Source organism: Dermacentor albipictus, chromosome 7 (genome assembly GCF_038994185.2).
Source record: "Dermacentor albipictus isolate Rhodes 1998 colony chromosome 7, USDA_Dalb.pri_finalv2, whole genome shotgun sequence".
NCBI classification, from domain to species: Eukaryota; Metazoa; Arthropoda; class Arachnida; order Ixodida; family Ixodidae; genus Dermacentor; species Dermacentor albipictus.
In genome coordinates, this window is record NC_091827.1 from 6,701,634 (window position 1) to 6,720,062 (window position 18,429).

An 18,429-nucleotide genomic window follows, 5' to 3' on the forward strand; every position below is an offset into this window, starting at 1 on the left:
ACTGTACTGCATGGACTTCAGTTGATTCTATTGTATCATGCTTAATATTTCTTGTGCCCTTCCTGCAATACATGGAACCTTCCGGCAAGGCGCTCCTAGAAAGGGTACAAGCAAGTCGGAACATATCGTGGAGAGAGAGAGAGAGAGAGACGTTGACGGCGGAAACTGGGCACTGCGCTCGTCGTTCTGGCGGGCGGCCTGAACGACGCGTTCAGAAACAAAAAGAGGCGGAGTACGCAAGGATGTCGCAGAAATAGCGAGTTTTAGGCTCACGTTTCCGAGGTCGCAGAATGAGATGCGCATCGCACCAAAACTTGCAGGTGAAGAACACGCTACACACAAACCAACTGTAGCTGCTACATTTGAGAATACGGGAACCAGAAACAGAGATCTATATTCATGTCGTCGAGATCAACAGGAAAGTGTGGCGAGGGCATGGGTACATTGATCCGTTCGTGATAGGATTCATTCCAAATATATGCCCTGGGAAACACACCAGGCCAGCGGCTTGAAAGCCGAGAGGTAGCATTCCTTTAGGAGGGAGTGCGATTGTCTAAGAAGTCCACTACAAGGATGCACTCTAGGAGTTGCAAGTGGTGAACATGGAATTTAAAGGGGTTTTGCCGTACAGGCGTCAGACGGAGGCACCGCTTCGTAACTGTTAAAATTTACGATCTTTGTCTGACCTGCCGCAAACTGCACGTAAGTTCTACATGAAGCGATAGCTGCCAGACAAGTTTGAGCGCAATCGTGCCGGCAGTTTAGCCAGATTCACGAATACTTGGGCTGCCGCACTTATGCAACTTCTGACTTATTGCTTCTCGATGGCGACAGCCGGCTTTTCACTGTGGCGAATATGTCGAAATAACATCATATTGTGGCCAGCGATGAAAGTGACATGTATTGCGACGTATTTTTCGAGCAAAATGGCTGCAATATTCCTTTCGATCGTGCGCAGATCACGTGCGTCTTGCAACGGATGACGGCCCTGCGGTCTTTCAGCTGTATTCTGTCAAGCCAGCGTAAGTGTTCCATTGGATGTCAAGCTGTTGACACGTGAGCCTCTTTGAAGCCCAACTGAACTGATCAGATGCGGATGTTGCACGCAACACACGACAGAAAGAGATAGAGAGAGAGAAAAGAGGAGGGGGGGGGTGCTCGACAAGTGCAGAAAGTGCAAGTCTCATGTAGGCCGCAGGCCTACATGAGAGGCTCTTGTCGAACGCTTGCCGCACATACATACGTTTTTGCGCACGTAGACTCAGTACACGCAAAACACATGTGCGAGTAGGGCTTGCACTTTGAGATTATTTAGTACGGCGTATGAAGTTGCAAATGTCGTATACATTCAATACACGCTGCACCTCAATGGCTGGGACTATACGCAAGTCAATATACGTACGTAAACAGTGATATTCAGAGTGGTACTTAGCCCCACACTCTACTTATATGTCAACTTCACCAACAGTGCATATTGCAGACTTTGTTTGGCACATTCGTACAAGATACCCTGAGTGAGTGTGACAGATAAAGCCAGAAAAGGAATCCATTATTTACCTATTGCTCTTCGTGTACTTGCCACTGTAATAAAGTATTCTTGTTTTCCCGTGTACATATCAGTCTGAAAAAAAAAAAAAATCCGAGGACACCTAAGCACTTATGAGTTGTGAACGCGAAAGCATTAATGCGCAATTGAACGCCGCTGAGCGGTCTTTCGAGTTATGAACTCCTAGCAGGAAAGCGAGTGCGTTGAGACGCTTGGCCAACGCCTCATATATTTGACAGCACAAGGGTACTTCGATCTGATGTCATGCTACCTTGACCGACTGCCAAAGAATATAATGGGGACGCTGCCGAGTAAGCCGCAGTGATCGTGACGTCACCGCTTTCGTCACGACGGGCTTGGCAATCAAAATTTCCGTCCAAGTAGCATGACGCCAAAAAGCAGAGTGCACAGGCCTGCTATCCAGGAGGCGCTGGTTTAACCCAGTGGGTAAGACACTTGGCTTTTGAGTGGCGGGCCGTAGGTGCGAAACTCACTACCACCAACGACTTTCCTTTCGAATTTATTCAAAAAATTTTTTTTGCGGGATAAATCATTTATAGCGATTACCTTGGTGACGTTACAACGCAGGCGAGAGCTTGCGCGGCCAAGGAACGCGCTGATAACACGCTTCCGAGAGCGAGGGTGACGTAGGGTCGCGGTGATGCCCTCGCGCCACACCTGGCGCACCAGCGCAGCGGCAAGTGTTCCTTTCGCCCGCTCTGCTCCGTCGAGGCGCGCACGTGACGTGGCGTCGCAGCCAATGGGAATTCAGGTGCCGTTTGGCTGCTCCAGACGACAGGCGCTGGCTTTCATAGCGGAGCTCTTAATGCCTAGGGTTCCATGCATTTTTGTACTGCGTGTGCAAGAACCGTGGGGCGATCCCGGAGATAGCGGAATACCGGGCCGACCCACGGCGGAGGTAAAGCAGGCTTTAAGCCTGCTTCAAGCCGCCAACTTGCAGATATAAATTTAATATCTTGGGTCCAAATACAACCCGTATCAGATATTAAGCTTATAAGAACAGATAATACACTTTGACCCGGCCGCGTCGGCCATGTCTACGTTCGCACCGCCCTCTCTTTGTCGGCGTTCCAAGCATTTGCCGTGTCTATTTTCGTTTACTTCTACTCTCTCGGGGTGGCGTTCCCGTCGTGCACGCTAATGCATATAAATATCAGGGTAAATGAGTTCGCACTTTTGTCCAAAATTCTGTGTCACCTTTGTATATATCGTATGCTAAACAGCTTCGGTGGTCATTCAACTTCACAGAGCGGAATGACTCATGTTTTTTTTTCTCTTAATGGACTATTTGATGCTTTCACTTCAAACCATTATTCACTGTGCAACCTGCTTTTCGTTATAATTTTGTAATATGCTGGGTGTTTAACGAAGTACATTCAAGATTTCTTAAATTATGGGGTTTTACGTGCCAAAACCACTTTCTGATTATGAGGCACGCCGTAGTGGAAGACTCCAGAAATTTCGATCACCTGGGCTTCCTTAACGTGCACCTAAATCTAAGTACACGGGCGTTTTCGCGTTTCGCCCCCATCGCAATGCGGCCGCCATGGCCGGGATTCGATCCCGCGACCTCGTGCTCAGCAGCCCCTCAAGATGTCTTAACTATGTGGAAAATGAGATAACTAAATACTTTTCTCTGTATTGCTTTTACCACAAATTCACACATTTGCAAATGACTCAATGTAGTAATTAGACAAGTAAATGTGTAAATTAGACTAAAGAACCTTTTAGCCGAAGCGGCCTTGTGATTGATCCCAATGAAAGACTTGAAGTGTGCCATCCGAGGAGCTCATAACCGCTTTCGGAAATGCAAGAAAGCTGACGCTGACAATTGTTGCCATGCAATATATTCCAATCAGTTCCACGCAGAAAAGCGGCGCTGAACAGCCGAAGAGAGCCACTGTCAGCAGTGGCTCTCTTCAATAGCAATAGCAGACGCCCTTGGGTGACGTGACGGCTTGTGCTCGGCAAGTACGCGGGCGAGCATCAAACGAGCGACCTTGTCAAGCTACGATCTCGGTCGCTTCATGCCAGCCTGACGTTCTTTCAGGCGTCATGATCTTGTTATAAGGCTGTAAACTAAGAATCAAAGCTTTCGGTGGTGATACGTCAATCCTAATTAGAAGTTGATTATGTGCATGCCGTACGAAAATTATAGTTTTATTCCGCCCACTCAAGTTCCGCAGCCCCACCTCGATTCCGAGGTCCTCGCACATCGAGCGTACAACTTGTGTCACACGTGTCGACACCGATTACATTTGTAGCAAAGGCACAAATGCTGAAGCCCAGAGGCCGGGAGATACGTTGCGGCCCTTCGTTCGAGCATTCGAGGTGCTCCTGCTCGTGGTCTTTGCCAGGCCCGTGCTGTTCCTGCGCCGTGCTTTAGAGAAAGTCCCCTCCCCTTTCGGCACTCAAGAGCGCAGCAGCTGCGTCTGACGGGGTAGTCGCAGGCAGCCCACAAGCATTCGGTCGGCACTCACGCGCACAAACGCACAGACACCGAGAGCCACGACTTGTTATGTGACGACGAACGCAACAGAAACCGCCGAGGACAAAAGTGTGGTCGGGCGGGTGGTCGCTGCTGAACGCTTATGCGCTCGGCCACTAACGGGGCGCCAAGCTGTCGCCGGTAATGAGTTGGTCGGGATTTAACGGCACCACACTTTCCCTTCACACGCTTACCCTCCTTCCTTCGACTCCCCCTTATGCTGGCTTTCTCTTGTCTGTGTTTTATTCGCTTTGCGCCGCCACCATTATCAAAATAGGCTCAACTCGCAAAAGTTCGCGAATTGTTGAATTTTATAGCAGTACAAGGCTTAATTGGCAGCCCAGGGTACGTTAAAGATGGCGCCGACCTATAACGTCCCTATACGCTGTTGCTACATAATTCTTTCGTAAGAATTTAGTTACAAGTATTTATTTATTTATTTATTTACTTATTACTGCCAACCGACTGCTGGGGTCATTACAAGGAGGGGAAAAAAGAAGAAAGGAACCAGCACGGCATACGAAACTCAAAGTCAAAATAATACAAAACAGTAAATACATAAAATAAAGTTGCACAGTCGTGGAAGTACATTTCCACAGCTTGTTCAGAAGCATATACGCATCATCTGAGGCAAGACTTGGATAAGCGTTTCCATAATTCAGTTGCGTTAGGTCATTTCCACGAGAAATCGAGACAGGTGGTATACTTGACACTTTTAATATTTTTGATAATTTTAAACATTACGCACACGTGAATGAACAGTGATAAAGTGTTACTGATCTTTAAAGAAAGTTATTAGTAAACGGGAAAAAATTATTAAAGGTCGTCGGGCGACGACGACAATATTATGAAATGTGTTCTTTTTTTTTCTTTATTTCAAGACAATGTTTAAGGGCACGAAAGTATAGTATAGCAAGTATATTTATTTGCAGTGCAAATAGAAGTAAATGTGGAAACAGCTGAGAACATTTACTGAATATTTTGATGGGTGATGCGTATACTATCGAAAACTTGTAAGAACTGCATCTGCTCCTAACCAAAAGCGAAATACTATCTAGGTGAGTGTGACTATGAGCGATGGAATAACCTCAAGAACATTGGGAGTCCCACACGAGGCCGAGGTCACATATGAGGTGTGGGAAAATGGAGGCATTGCATAGAAAGCATACTTCGGGCGTGAATGAAGTAGCTAAGTGGATTTCCAAATGGGTTCCGCAAGGCTATATACTGCAGATACAAGCTGCGACCACTCGTGAAGCAAAACAATGCGAGCAGCAAGCATCCTTCGTTCTGCATTTTGACTTCAAAGAAAACTAGACTGCCCTTGTTGTTTCGAATGATATTCAATCCTACCAATGGTACGAAAAAAAAAAGTAAGTTTTCACATGTTTTGTAACCACAATTAAAACAGTACACACTTACGCAGTTATAAGCGATGCCATGTTGCACGACACGTTTTCTTTTGTAAACATTTTTCAGTAAGGTAACACTTTTCTAATTTTGATATTTTGAGTAAAAAATTATTACTTTAAAAACTGGGACAGCGAAGCAGGGTCTGATTATTTGAAGCCGGTTCGATATTCTTGCGCTGCGTATTTCCGATATATCTTAACTACAGGATTATAACATTTGTGTAACGAAGTCTGCCCTACGATACCTCGAACAAATAAACCAAATAAAACTTATTCCGTTCATGAGCCGGTGCTTTGCTCGAACTTGTCTTACTAGAGATGTGCATGTGCCCTCACAATAGTTTACCTAGAAACTTCGTGGATGATTATTAGACGTTACTATACGAAGCTTTTTCTGCGGACTTGTGGTCTGATACTTTTTGTCCTCTACAGCCTATGTAATTTCCGCTGTCAATCCGTTTGGAAGTATACGGGCCATAAATCGAGCAAAAGTAATTATATGGGTAATAACTTCTGTGAGCATAGAGCGATGTACTAGAAAACGACAAGCGATTATGTCTACTAAATTTAAAAGGGTATAATTTTGGGACAATTATCGAAGATGTATCTTCTGCTGCACTTCCGTAGCCAATCTATGGACCGTTTAAGTTCGTTATCACTCAATTAGTAGATGAAGTAAGCTTCCGAGTACATAAGGGGGTCTAGCAAACCACCATAGCTAGCTTAATTCTTGCCCCATTGTGCCTATTAAGTACACGTGGTCTAGGACACTGAAGAGAAACACTAAATCAGTTTACACTGATAAAGTATTCTTTCAAAACCTAATTGTCGTTGATTTCGCAGTAATGCCTCGATTATCAGATGGGATAACGAAGGTAAATGTTCCATTTTTTATTTTCGCAACGTATTCTTTTTATTCGGGCCACTGTGGCTCAACAATAATTCTTGAAACTTGCTAACACAAACAAAATTGGCTCCTTAAGAATGCCAATGTGGTCTACCTTTACGGATAAAAAAATTGACTAAGGTCAACCAGACGTCACCAAAATTCATGACGTCACTGCGAGCAGGTGTGGGAACTTCAAGGCGCCACCCGTATTTTATTATTGCATGATTTCTTTGCAGCAGGTCTCTTCTGACGGTAAGAGAGGGAGAGAGACAAGGAGTCTGACTGGAAGAGATTCCGGTTTGCTATCCTGCACTGGTGGAAGGGGAAGACGAAAATAATAAATTAAAATTTAAATTAAGTTATGAGGTTTTACGAGCCAAAACAACGATCTGATTATGAGGCACGCCGGATTGGGGAACTGATAAATTATTTGGGCCACCTGGGTTTCTTTAACGGGCTCCTAAATCTAAGTACACGGGTGTTTTCGCATTTCGCTCCCATCGAAATGGGGGCGCAGTGGCCGGGATTCAATCCCGCCACTTCGTGCAAACTATCCCAACACTATATCCATTAAGCAACCACGGCGGATGCGGAGATAATAGCAGAGAGAGAGAGAGAGAGAGAGAGAGAGAGAGAGAGAGAGAGAGAGAGAGCAAATTGTGACGGTAAGGGTGACTTCTTTGGTACGCGGAACGGTGCGAGCCAATGGGGCCCTGAGCTAAGGCTCCACCTTGCGATGAAGGTGCCCCACCCCAATAGGAATAAATGTTTATGTCTCTGTATTGGATGACGAAGTGCTTCTTCTGTGGAACAAAACCTGCCCGTCTCTCTGCTTTTCTGAATTTTTCACTGCTGTTGTCGGGTCTGCTGCCACAGATCTCGCAGTGATGGACGTGCAACCTCCCGAGGTTCCGTCCGGCTCCGTTTCATCAGCGGGAATTGCCTCGAGGAAGCAAGAAAATACATCTAGCGACAGCGACGACACTGAGCTGTACTCAGCATCAGCTGACGAGTCATCGCAAGACGGTTTTGAACCTGTCTTGAACCGCAAACCGAAAGCGAAGGATCGCCAATGCATCTTCGAAGTCAAGTTCGTTCACCCTGAAAAAAAAGAAGCGCCACAGCGATGACCTCATACCATTCTGTTTGTGCCACAGAACTCGACTGACAATCTGCGCATCCTCGACAGGCAAGCACTGTACTTGTTTTTTGAGAAAACTGCTCCAAACGAGATCAAAGACGTGAGGCAACGCACGGAAAAACATCTTGGCCATCGACGTGATGACCGCGAGTGCGCTGAGCTCTATGCAGCGTGTAACACAGCTGGGCAACATAAGGGTTCGATCCATTGTCCCAGCGGATGGTACCACCATTGCAGGAGTCACTTGTGACATTGACATTGAGATCCCCGATATAGACCTTCCAGTGTTCATAAAGCTAGCGAGTGAGAACAATGTTATTGTGCACGCCGACTGTCTTGGTAGGACACGTTGTGTGAAATTAACGTTCAAGGGTGACTGCCTTCTCTCCTACGTGAAGGTTGGCTACTTACGCTACCCGGTTCAACCGTCTGTTCCGAAACCGCTGCAATGTTATACCTGCCAGAGGATGGGCGTTTGCATAGATTCTGCCATTCCCCGATGCGTCGAGCCCCACACAGAACCAATTTTTTGGTTCGACTGTTCTGAAGTGCTCTAACTGTCAAGGCGCACACAGTGCTTCTTACAAAGACTGCCCGAAGATTAGGAAAAAAATTCCGTGCTCAAACAAATGGTTAGGGACAAGTCAACCCACAAGGAGGCCGCTGAAACAGTGTGACGTAGAGGACGTCGCCGTAGACAATCTTCACGTAGGAGTGCGACTGCTTCGAAAAATGCGTTACCTATTCAAGCAACGACGTCACTTGCGGCTCCCAGCGCACTCGTGTACTTTGTTTCCCATCATCATCATCATCATCATCATCATCATCATCATCATCATCATCATCATCATCATCATCATCATCATCATCTGCGAGCCGAACTTATCGAACTCAATCAGGCTATCCGGCTATGAATCATTTATGTCGCCAACCATTGGTGAAAACAGCAAGGTTATGGTGTTTATTTGCAGTGACCTCACTTACATTCTTCATCCTGTACCACCTCATTACGGTAACCAATACCGACGCACAATGCTTAACAGTAAATAACAAAAGACTTGTCTTTACTGTTGGCAGTGCCTAGTATTAACATCAAGTAGATTTGATTACAAAACATTACGATACATCCTGTCAACATCTCCTGCTTCATGGGTTGTCATCGGGGACTTCAACGCTCATCATACACTCTGGGGAAGTACGAAAATCAACGCAAAAGGCAGATACTTGTCATCTTTCGCCTCCGACAGCGAACTCTAGCTTTTAAATGACGACAGTCCTAAATTTCTATGCGGCTTCACATACAGCAGCTGTGTTGACTTGGCCTTCGTCTCAAGAACTCTCGTCAGTCGTACTAGATGGTTTACAGACATAGAAACACATGGGAGTGACCATATTCCCATGCATGTCAAGATCAGAGGACTTTCCTCTTCCAGCTCAAATTATACAATCCAAAGAGTGGACTGGCCTAAATTCCAGTCTATTATGGAAGACTCATGTCAGGGTAATTTACTACATAATTTGGAAGGCACATTCAAAAGCACACTGAAAGACAATACGCGTACTCTAATGTGCTCTTCTAAATTCACTCAATTTGATATAGAATTAGAGTGACTTCGAGCAATTCGGCGACGTGCCGAACGTAGATACCGACACACATAGTCAGTGGACTTTATACAAGCTGCTAGACGCCTACGAAAGAAGATCCAGCGCCGGTTAGGCGAACTGGAATCACAACGCTGGACTGCTTTCTGTGAATCGCTAGGCCCTCGCAATCGCAAGCCCCTATCGCACTTATGGAGGATGGTGCGACGGCTTAGGACACTCCCCGTACAGCAGTCTCCATTCAAGGCTCTGGCTCTCATCCAACAGCGACCAGATATTGATGTCGCAGAAGACTTCTGTGCCAGATTATTCGGGCAACTCGCAGCTTTCAACAACTTATCACATTCCATCAGCTTTCCGCCACTACGTGACCCCCGCACGGGTGTACCTTGCGGGTGTCACGTAGTCGCGGAAAACCCTAGCTCTTTTGTTTCTTCGCCATTGGATGGATGGATGCTATGAGCGTCCTCTTTGAAATTGAGTGGTGGGTTGCGCCATCAAGCTCTTTTTCTTATTTTGGCTAATGCCCTACCTAATGCCCCCCCCCCCCCCCTCACACACACGTGCGCGCGCGCACGCACACACGCACACAAAGAATTCCCAGCATCAAACTTTCTGAACCCTTACTGGGAACTTTGTTTTTTGTACGCGTCTGTTGTTTGTGGCCTCCCTATTTTTCTGCCACCAAACCTCCAATCGCCTCTTACTGATATTTATGGACTGCCTTCCCAGTAAAATATTTTCTTTCGTTTAAAGGTTTCAATTCTCTGAAAGTTGGATTACTATTTAGTAACTGCGAACTTGTACACCCAGCCACAAAAGCTTACGGAATGTGGGATCACAAAAATCGCTCAATTTCCGAGCAACCTTTAGCCATAGTGAGTAAAACTGTATAAGACAATGTTTTTAGCATATTCTAGTCGAGGCCCGAAATGCAAACAGCGGACTGCGTTGTGAGGTTAGGCAGATATTCAGCTTTTTCTCAGATTTCATGGTCCGTTTTTGTGGCCGAGTGTACAGCTGAGCACATAGAAAGCTTTATGCGTGATGGCTGCTGGCATAAAAGGACAGAGGGACCACAAAAATTATTCAAAGAACATCGGGGTTCTTGCGCATCATGGCCTGATATTCCTTCCTGTCGTTGATTTCCCACGTGTGATTCACCGGTGAAGCGTGCCCGAGTGGCTCTGGGCAGACTCCGACGTCCATGCCTCACCTTCCATCGGGAACTGAACTTCAAGAGACGCAGTACCCGTGGCATCGCACGCACTCGTCGCCAACACGAGCGGGGAGCAGAGGAGACGACGCAAAGAAAGAAGAACGGGTTGCCGAGACACGCCATTCGACGATCTAGTTTGATGCGCATAGAAGTTCAAGATGAGAATAACTAAACTAAAAGCGTTGCGAAAAAAAATTGATATCCAACAAAATGCAGCGCAGTGCAGAAAAGGGAATCGCTGAAACGCAAAGAGTGTGGGAAGGCTAGTCGCTAGTTGAGTTATTTTTGAAAACCGCGGAAAGCGTAGGAACGTTATACTGACACATGCCCTGGTAAACCAAAGAACGTCTGCGTGAATGCATTGTATAGGTTAAGGTGGATTGGAAGGGTCGGAGCACTTCAAGTGACCTCGCATTCCCCCCCTCCCCCCCTCTCCCAACCAGCTCTCCCCTTTTTATGGTCAGAGCACAGGGGAGGAACGCTGCAATCGTCGAACCGAAGTTTCCGGGTCGAGACACGCACTGTGAACGGTCGCAGCTGTTTCTCATTCGACCAGGAGCACGGTTCTTTAGTCAGCGTCCGGAGGCTACGACGATAGAGGCCTCGCTCTGTTTCACGCTCACATGCAGCATGTGAAATAAACACCGGGAAATAAATAATTCGCATCGTGTTGGAGAACGAAGCCGCGAAATCGATCGGATCATTGAAATTTAGCCTCACGAATGTCGCGCGTCACTTTCGCGGTATTTTGTCGGTTGTTCCGCGAGTAGCCTCATGCAGTGCTGATGTCAAATGCATGTGCATCGAGAGTATATCCACTTAACGTCCTGTGGTAGGAAGAAATCCGGGTGGGTAAATTTCCGATTGACTTCAAAAGTCTGCCCCGGCAATGCAAGAGCCGCCCGATGCGTTTAAGAGAAGTTAGAAACAATCAGACATACCTTGCAGAGTCTTCTGTCCGGATATAAAAATCAATAGTGGCCTGTTGATGCTGCAGTATCCAAGGCGTGCTCGCCTTTGCGCATTGCGCATCGGTAACGGTGAGAATAAAATAGGGAGCTAAAGCTAACCATTAAAATAAATAAATAAATAAATAAATAAATAAATAAATAAATAAATAAATAAATAAATAAATAAATAAATATTATTGCTAAGCAAAACAATTGTTAAAAAATTTTCGAAGCAGAACTTTTATTTCTCGGGCAGCCTGCCTACTCATATCGCAGGACGGGTACTGTGACATTCTATCGGAATATTCTCAATAGCACCGCTCTCCATTTTCCTGATTTAAGCACGAATCGTCTTCATCTGAGAACCCTCTATAAATCCGCCCCTTGGGACGGCCTAACCTGACTTCGAAATCTGCACTTTACGTATTCGTGATTCGTTGTACACGTATTTTAACATCCACACGCGGCCCTGTTCTCATTTAAATCTGCTTGTAGCGTTCTATTCACCTTTACTTCTGTTATGTGCGGTCAATGTCCCTTGCTAAAGACCTCGGGACGAGTTCATGCGTGGACACGCTTTTTGCCGAGGGTCGTCGGTGCACTGAGTGGGTGAACGGATGCGCGAGCGCACTGAGTGCTCCAATGCCTCGCCAGCGAGCTTCTGGACAGCGAACTCGGGCTGAAAGGTGACCCAGATGCGCCGTGTGGCAAGAGACGGTCTTTTCCATTCACAATTTTCTGGTTTATGTATCACAGAAGTGCTCCAGGGTTTTCGGAAAGTACGCAGAAAGTACGGATAGCAGCAGACATAAATTCGAGCCATTCACCATGCTGTGTACTCGTCGCTACGAATACGTACCAGCAGGCTTGGCTATGATTGTGGATAGAACAAACCATGGTGTAGAAATGCTATCTTTTTTTATCCGTTATGGTCCGTTTTTTTATACTCTGTATAATGCTGGTGTAGTGGCCCCTCTATACCACTTTATTTTCCTTCATGCGCTTTTCTGTCGTTCCTTACAGCCGCTGCTCATGTTATGAAGCTGCGGATCGCATTTCACAAATTAACGCTCAGCATCGATGAGTTAATTAGTCACGTATTAAGAGCAACCCTGTTGGCCTTGAAAGGAAGCACTGATCGCTAAGTGCGGCAGCAGCAAATAAACGACACCTTAATTAAAGTAAGAACACGCTGAGGGAAGTCTGTCTGTAGTACACGATAATTGTGATTAGTCGGTGCGCAGCATGACAAGCACTGACAGATTAGTATACTTGTGTAGGCTTTGCCAGGATGGATGGAAGCTCAGAAGATTAACGCTTCCCTGAGCTTCTACGTCCGCTTTCGGTCTTGCTGCGGTAGCGGGTCCGGATGATTACTTCCACGTCTAGAGTAGCAAAGAGAGTTGGGCTGCTAGGTTGGAACGTGTAGCGACTCCGGACACGAATCTATATATTCTGTTATCGCAAGATGCAACAGCAAACACAGCGCACGTGCTCTTGGTCTTCTGAGAAGCTGAGGATTTCCGATGAGGTAAACAATGTGCGAGCCATCAGTACGAGCCAAGGAGGCGGCAACGCGCAGGCTGTAGCGTTGATGTATGGGCGAGCCTTTCGGGAAGAGCTGGAACATCCCGCCCGCTTCATTTATGAGTGGCGATTGGGAAAGAACCAATCTTCTCAACGCATGCCGCATATTTCATCCCCGACTTATATTCTGCTGGAGAGTAGTAGAACATCACGATTTATCTTCTTGTAATTTTGCGATGACAGCTTTATTTCTGTGAGTATATTTATTTCACACGCTATCAATGATGCATGAGTGTTCATTTGCTGAAGGAGATGGAAGCCGCATTTGGCGAGAGCAGTACTAGGTAAACGAAGAGATGAGCAAAGGCACTAGCGAAGCCGGCTGAGTGATGGCTGCCGAAACTTCCCGCTCAAAGATGAAGGTAAGCACATACAATGCCCTGAGGAGTCACACATCTTGTGTCTATAGGTGTGATACAGCAAGACTGCTTTATACAGAGTGTTTCAGCGAACACTTTAAAAAATCTTTTAAATTGCCTATGGCAGATATCACAATTCTATTCCATGAGCTCGTCTACTCAAAGAGGCGGACATTACTTGCGGAAAAGATTGAAATGCATAATTGACTAATTAATAAAAATCACAATAATCATTTAACTAATTACCTTATAGCGTGTATTGCAATTGCAACGTTGCTTTTCACGTTGCTGCGCTCCACGACATTCTATTCGCAGTGGATGTTGCCGAAGCTCTCTCGACGTTCACCCTACAGTGCGATTCGCAGCCAGCGGACGCCTCGTCTTTCCGGATAGCTCTCGAAGTCGTAGCTTTGTTCAGGTTCAGCGCATTTGTCTGTGTCTGCTGACTGATTGTGAGTATTTTGGGTGACAGATGTGTCTTGTTCGTAGGGGAAAAAAAACAGGCCAAACAAATGATCGTCTTCAAGCACTCAATGCTGTACTGAGGGTGCATCCTTGATACAGCCTACCTGATTTTTTTTATGTACTAAAAACGGTTTTTGGACTGCGGCAGCTTTCTGACAAAGCGTGCTTAGCTTTGCCCTCAGGTGAAATTCCACCATTTCGACCTGCTTGGTTCCTTTATTATCTTGTGATAGGCAAGAAATTTCAACTTCTTTTTTTGGCTGTTCAACTATATTCAGTGGTTCGAAATAATGAAGTGCGTTTAGTCTTCCGAGAATTGTAGACTCAAACTGCCTCAAGTAACGCATGTTACCAATGGCAGCCTCAAAGATTCTGTAGCGTTTGAAGCTTTTTAGAGGAGCTTATCTTCGTATTTTGTAGCCAGCTTTCTGCACCTAATACCGCAAAGAAAACAACCTCGCTGATGCGACTCTTCTGCCGACTAATGCTATGTCTGGCCATTTTTACTGTTTAGCTGCGCTCTTTACAGCGTTTTAAAGTTTTCGCTGTTTTCAAATTTACAGTTTATCTTGCTCAGATGAAAGAAATACTGGAACTCTGCGCACTCCTATTGCTAAGAAAAACTGTTGCTAGGGAAACTTCGCTTCCGGGAACGAACCTAAATGATAGCTTAGAAAAACCCAATACTATATCTTCTTCGTTGCAATTGTAAGCTTTCTTTTCTTTATTTGAGTATTTATTTCTCTTAGAGTTCTTTCAAGAATCCCTGTTCATCCTCTGGGTAATCTTGCTGTACATTCCGCCAGCTCGCTACAAATTGGCTGCTGACTTCCCATGTCTTTCTCGCTCTCGATAAGCAGAGTTTCGTTTTGACCACTGACTTGGCTATGGATCTTACATCTTTTTTGTGCTGCCTTCACCAAGGTTTCCTTGTTGAGCTTGTTTTAGCTTTAGCGTGTGTGTGTGTTTCCATACGCCGTACATTATTCCTGAGTACTAAAGAGAAGAGGAATTCTCTATGAAAGGCTTAATTGCAGAAAGGCTCGGTAAATGCCTGTAAACAGCCTGCCCACCGGAAATCCTCTTTACGAATCAACAGAAAAGAACGTAATTCGTTTCTTTCTTTTATTATTTTGTTGTGAAACTGTAGATATGTTTTTGAAAAGTCGTATTTTCTTTCTTGTTTCTACTTGGTCTGTTCTTTCTGTGCCACCACTAACTGTGGCTGTGATTGGTTCGGCAGGCTCTGATATGCCACAGAGGCTACGTTTGCGTGCGTTCACTGAAATCTTTCTTAAACGGTTTCCGCTTGAATTTTTCAATCGCTTGTTGACAGGAAGTCCATAAAGAAAGCCTAACACTTCCTATATTCTTATCAAGGACAGCTGCTGCGAGCGGTCTTCGTTTACTTGCTCAAACCAAGACAAACTTTGTGGAACACCCCGAGTTTCTCCAACTGCAGTCTCTACCGGCTGGATCCTACACTGAAGCTGCAGATTCCATCGAACTTCTCCCGCCGTGATGCAACTTTACTATGCCGCCTCTGGTTAGGGGTAGCTTTTGCGACAGTCTACTCATTCCTTATTGGAATGTCCCACACACCGATCGGTGACTCGTGCAACTGTGAAGAGACGATGGAGCAGGTGTTGTGTTTTAGTAATCTCTATGACAACGAACGCGACGTCCTTCAGAGAATGTTAAACTGATTAAATAATAGACTATTTCCAGAGACTAAGATTCTTGGGCCATGGCCCCACGTGCCGCAGGCTTACAAAGTGACGCGGGCACTGCTACGCTTCATGAAAGCGACTGGCCTCAGTGAGCGATTATAGGCGTGAAGTTATGGGCATCTGCACATGTTTCCACCGGTAGTGCCTTCTTTCCTCCCTCTCTTTTCTTTTCTTCCCTAAACCCCTTCCCTTGTGTAGGATAGTAAACCGGACGTGCGTCTGGTTGACCTCCTTAGCTTTCCTTCCTTCCTTTTCATCCTTCTCCTTGTTGACAGGTTTTAGGGGTTTTAGACTATTCGTTCTGTTCAACTTCTGTGAAGCTTGCTAGGTTACTTTCACTGCAGTTTAATGATACCTTGTTGATTTGTTCAAACATCTAATTGCTTTCCTTGAGCCCAGAGCATTCCAGAAACATCCTTCTTTTCTTTATTTGAGGAGCTCTTCTCATGTTGTTATTACTCTTACTCTTTGTGTACCAAACCTTCTTGATTTTTTTATGTTTGCTTCACCACATAAACATCTTTAAAGAGGCAATGCACCCTTTACAGGTGCTTGAGAGCAGAGTGCTCGGGGTCTAAACTTGTGCTTGCTAGGAAATAACCCTGATTAACACGATTAACAGTACCTCGTAATTGTGTTACCCGTATAAAGTTAATTGTGTTTGTCAACTAATGGCTTTTGCCTCACTTGTTGGCATGGTATCCGGAGACTGCTGGACATAAAAGAATTTGCGTAAATCCTGTCACACGGTGGATGATTGTTTACGTGACTCAGCAGTTCCCCATGAGGAGTGACGGGCAGCTAGCGCAAGGCAGTACACTCTCGAGTCATTTTAGCAGACTCGAAGACATTTGACCGCGCTAGAGACGGGGACGAAACACGTACAAGAACATGGGCGCCAGAACGTTGTACACGCTTCCTCCCCGTCTCTATAGCGCGGTCAAGTGTTTTCGATATGTGCGACCAACCATCTCAATTTAAGATATTGCTTTAGCAGACTCGTTGGCACCGCTACAGACATATTATGTCGCCACATGTGAAATGTAAAAGGTGGATTAGTCAGCTGTTGTAAATGCCTGCACACAAGTGACTTTTAGGTCTCGGCGCTGTTAATGACGTTGTGGTTGCAAGTTACAAGCGCTAGTAAATTACATTGTTGTTGTAGAACCATAGTTTAGCACTTTGCCGTAAAATTATATGACGCAGCTACCTTTGTCCATGCGTGTGTGTATGTTTGGCGATATTTCACAGCGCAGACAAAGCGTATGACTTCTTGCCGGTGAGATGTAACAGAGTGGACAAGGATAAACCTCATCACGTATAATGTAATCGCTCTAGAGGAGCGTCGAACAATGATTGCTGTAAGATCACCCTTGTCACGTTGCCTAAACGCCCAGCAATCTGCTTTTTGCTATAGTGGCAAGCGCTAACTTGACATGGCTCGGGCACTTGTGAGCCCAAACGCGACATGTGTCTTTCTCACTTCCATGCCAGTATTCATCCATGCAACCTATATATCACATTTCCCCTTTTTGCGTTCAGTGCGTGTAGCGGCGGCGGCACTTGAGACTGTATTAGACATCTTCCGCATTTACTAATCGGAAATAAACATTCGCAAGTTGTGGGGTTCTCCTCCCGTGCTCTTGGGACAAAGGAACGACAACACAGTAGTGCAAACAATCACAAGGGCATTTATTGCACCTTTCATCGATCAATGCCTGCTAGCCGAGTTGCTATCCACAAAACATGCCGATGGGCGCGCGACGAATCTAGAAGTCCGACTCACCGCGACCGGAAGTGAGTGAATATGTTCGCCCCATGCTGGATCCCAACGCCTGGTCGTTCGCGTGTACGGTCACGTGAACGGTGGCGCGTTCCAAGGCGGCCACGCGAGGCGGTCTCGCAGAAGCATGGGTCGCCGCGCGCGCGGAATGTCCGCGCTGTTCGCCGACCCGCCGGGAAAGAGGCAGCGCCTTGTCTCCTGGCGCCCAAGTAACCCCGCCGGCGTTAGCAGCGCAACACTCGCGCCATCTCTCGCGGCGCGCTTGTACCACTCCGACCGCCGCGGGCGCCAGGCCACGCGAGCCGTGCGGGAAAACAACATATCAGGGATGCGTGAGAGTCGCGCATCCCCACAAAGTGCAGCATTACAAGTAATCCATCTGAACTATTCCATTGCATCGTAAATTTTATCGGTTTGAGAAGTTTTTCCTCTAACAGTCCCTCAACCTGCATCTTATCCTCTCTCCTTATCGGCCTCCTTGTGCAAGCACAGTGGCAACTTTCTTTTAGCAGACACCCACGCAAGCGGACGGCTCGTAAAACGGACGTCATCATGGGAAATCGATGTCCTGCCGTCACGTCAAAACTTTCTTGTTATCTTTTGTTTTTGTTTACAACGTCCTCGCCTCCCATCTCTCTCCTCCAAGCCCCTAAACCGTCTGCTTCAGTCTGCAGTGCACTACCGTGAAATATTTTGTACTCGTCAAGCAGTAAGCTGCACCTCGAGACAGTCGGCGCGCCTTATCAGTAGAAAAGGGTGGTGAGTAATGCAGTACCAGCTCGAGTAGAAAAAAATCAGCAATGATTACGATACTTCCTAATGCGAAATTGGAGTGCAGCTCTATATGTGTTTTTATTTCGCGATATATTGGCTGGTGCGGACAATCTGTCTCGTGGGGTACATTTCAAATGGAGCGAAGTGTGGCGCGACTGCCTCGTTAATCGTAAGATCGCGATTGACAGCAACCGCCGCTGACAGACCTCCGCTCATGAACAAATTATGGGGATTTTACTTGCCAAAACCGCGATCCGATTAGGAGGTACGCCGTAGTGGGGGACTACGAAAATTCGGACCACCTGAGGTTCTCTAACGTGCACCTAAATCTAAGTACACGGGTGCTTTCGCATTTCGCTCCCATCGAAATGAGTCAGCTGTGGCCGGGATTCAATCCTGCGATGTCGTGCTTAGCAGCCCAACACCACAGTCACTAAGAAACCACGGCGGGTCCCGCTCATGC

At 46.3% G+C, this 18,429-nt stretch overlaps 1 long non-coding RNA gene and 1 other non-coding gene across 3 annotated transcripts in view; one reads left to right on the forward strand and one right to left on the reverse strand.

Annotated features, from left to right (window-relative positions):
* The window catches only part of LOC135916483 (uncharacterized), a 40,728-nt gene that overhangs the window by 4,797 nt on the left and 17,502 nt on the right, over window positions 1–18,429 (forward strand). Inside the window, exons 2-3 of one of the 2 annotated variants that reach the window (XR_010568948.2) lie at window positions 959–1,022; window positions 7,242–7,455. This is a non-coding gene — a long non-coding RNA (uncharacterized lncRNA). Of the gene's footprint in view, window positions 1–958; window positions 1,023–7,241; window positions 7,456–18,429 lie in introns of those variants that run through there. The other variant, XR_011507320.1, reaches the window with a different exon arrangement.
* LOC135916485 (U2 spliceosomal RNA) lies at window positions 2,412–2,611 on the reverse strand. Its single transcript, XR_011507621.1, has one exon. It is a non-coding gene; the product is annotated as a U2 spliceosomal RNA (small nuclear RNA).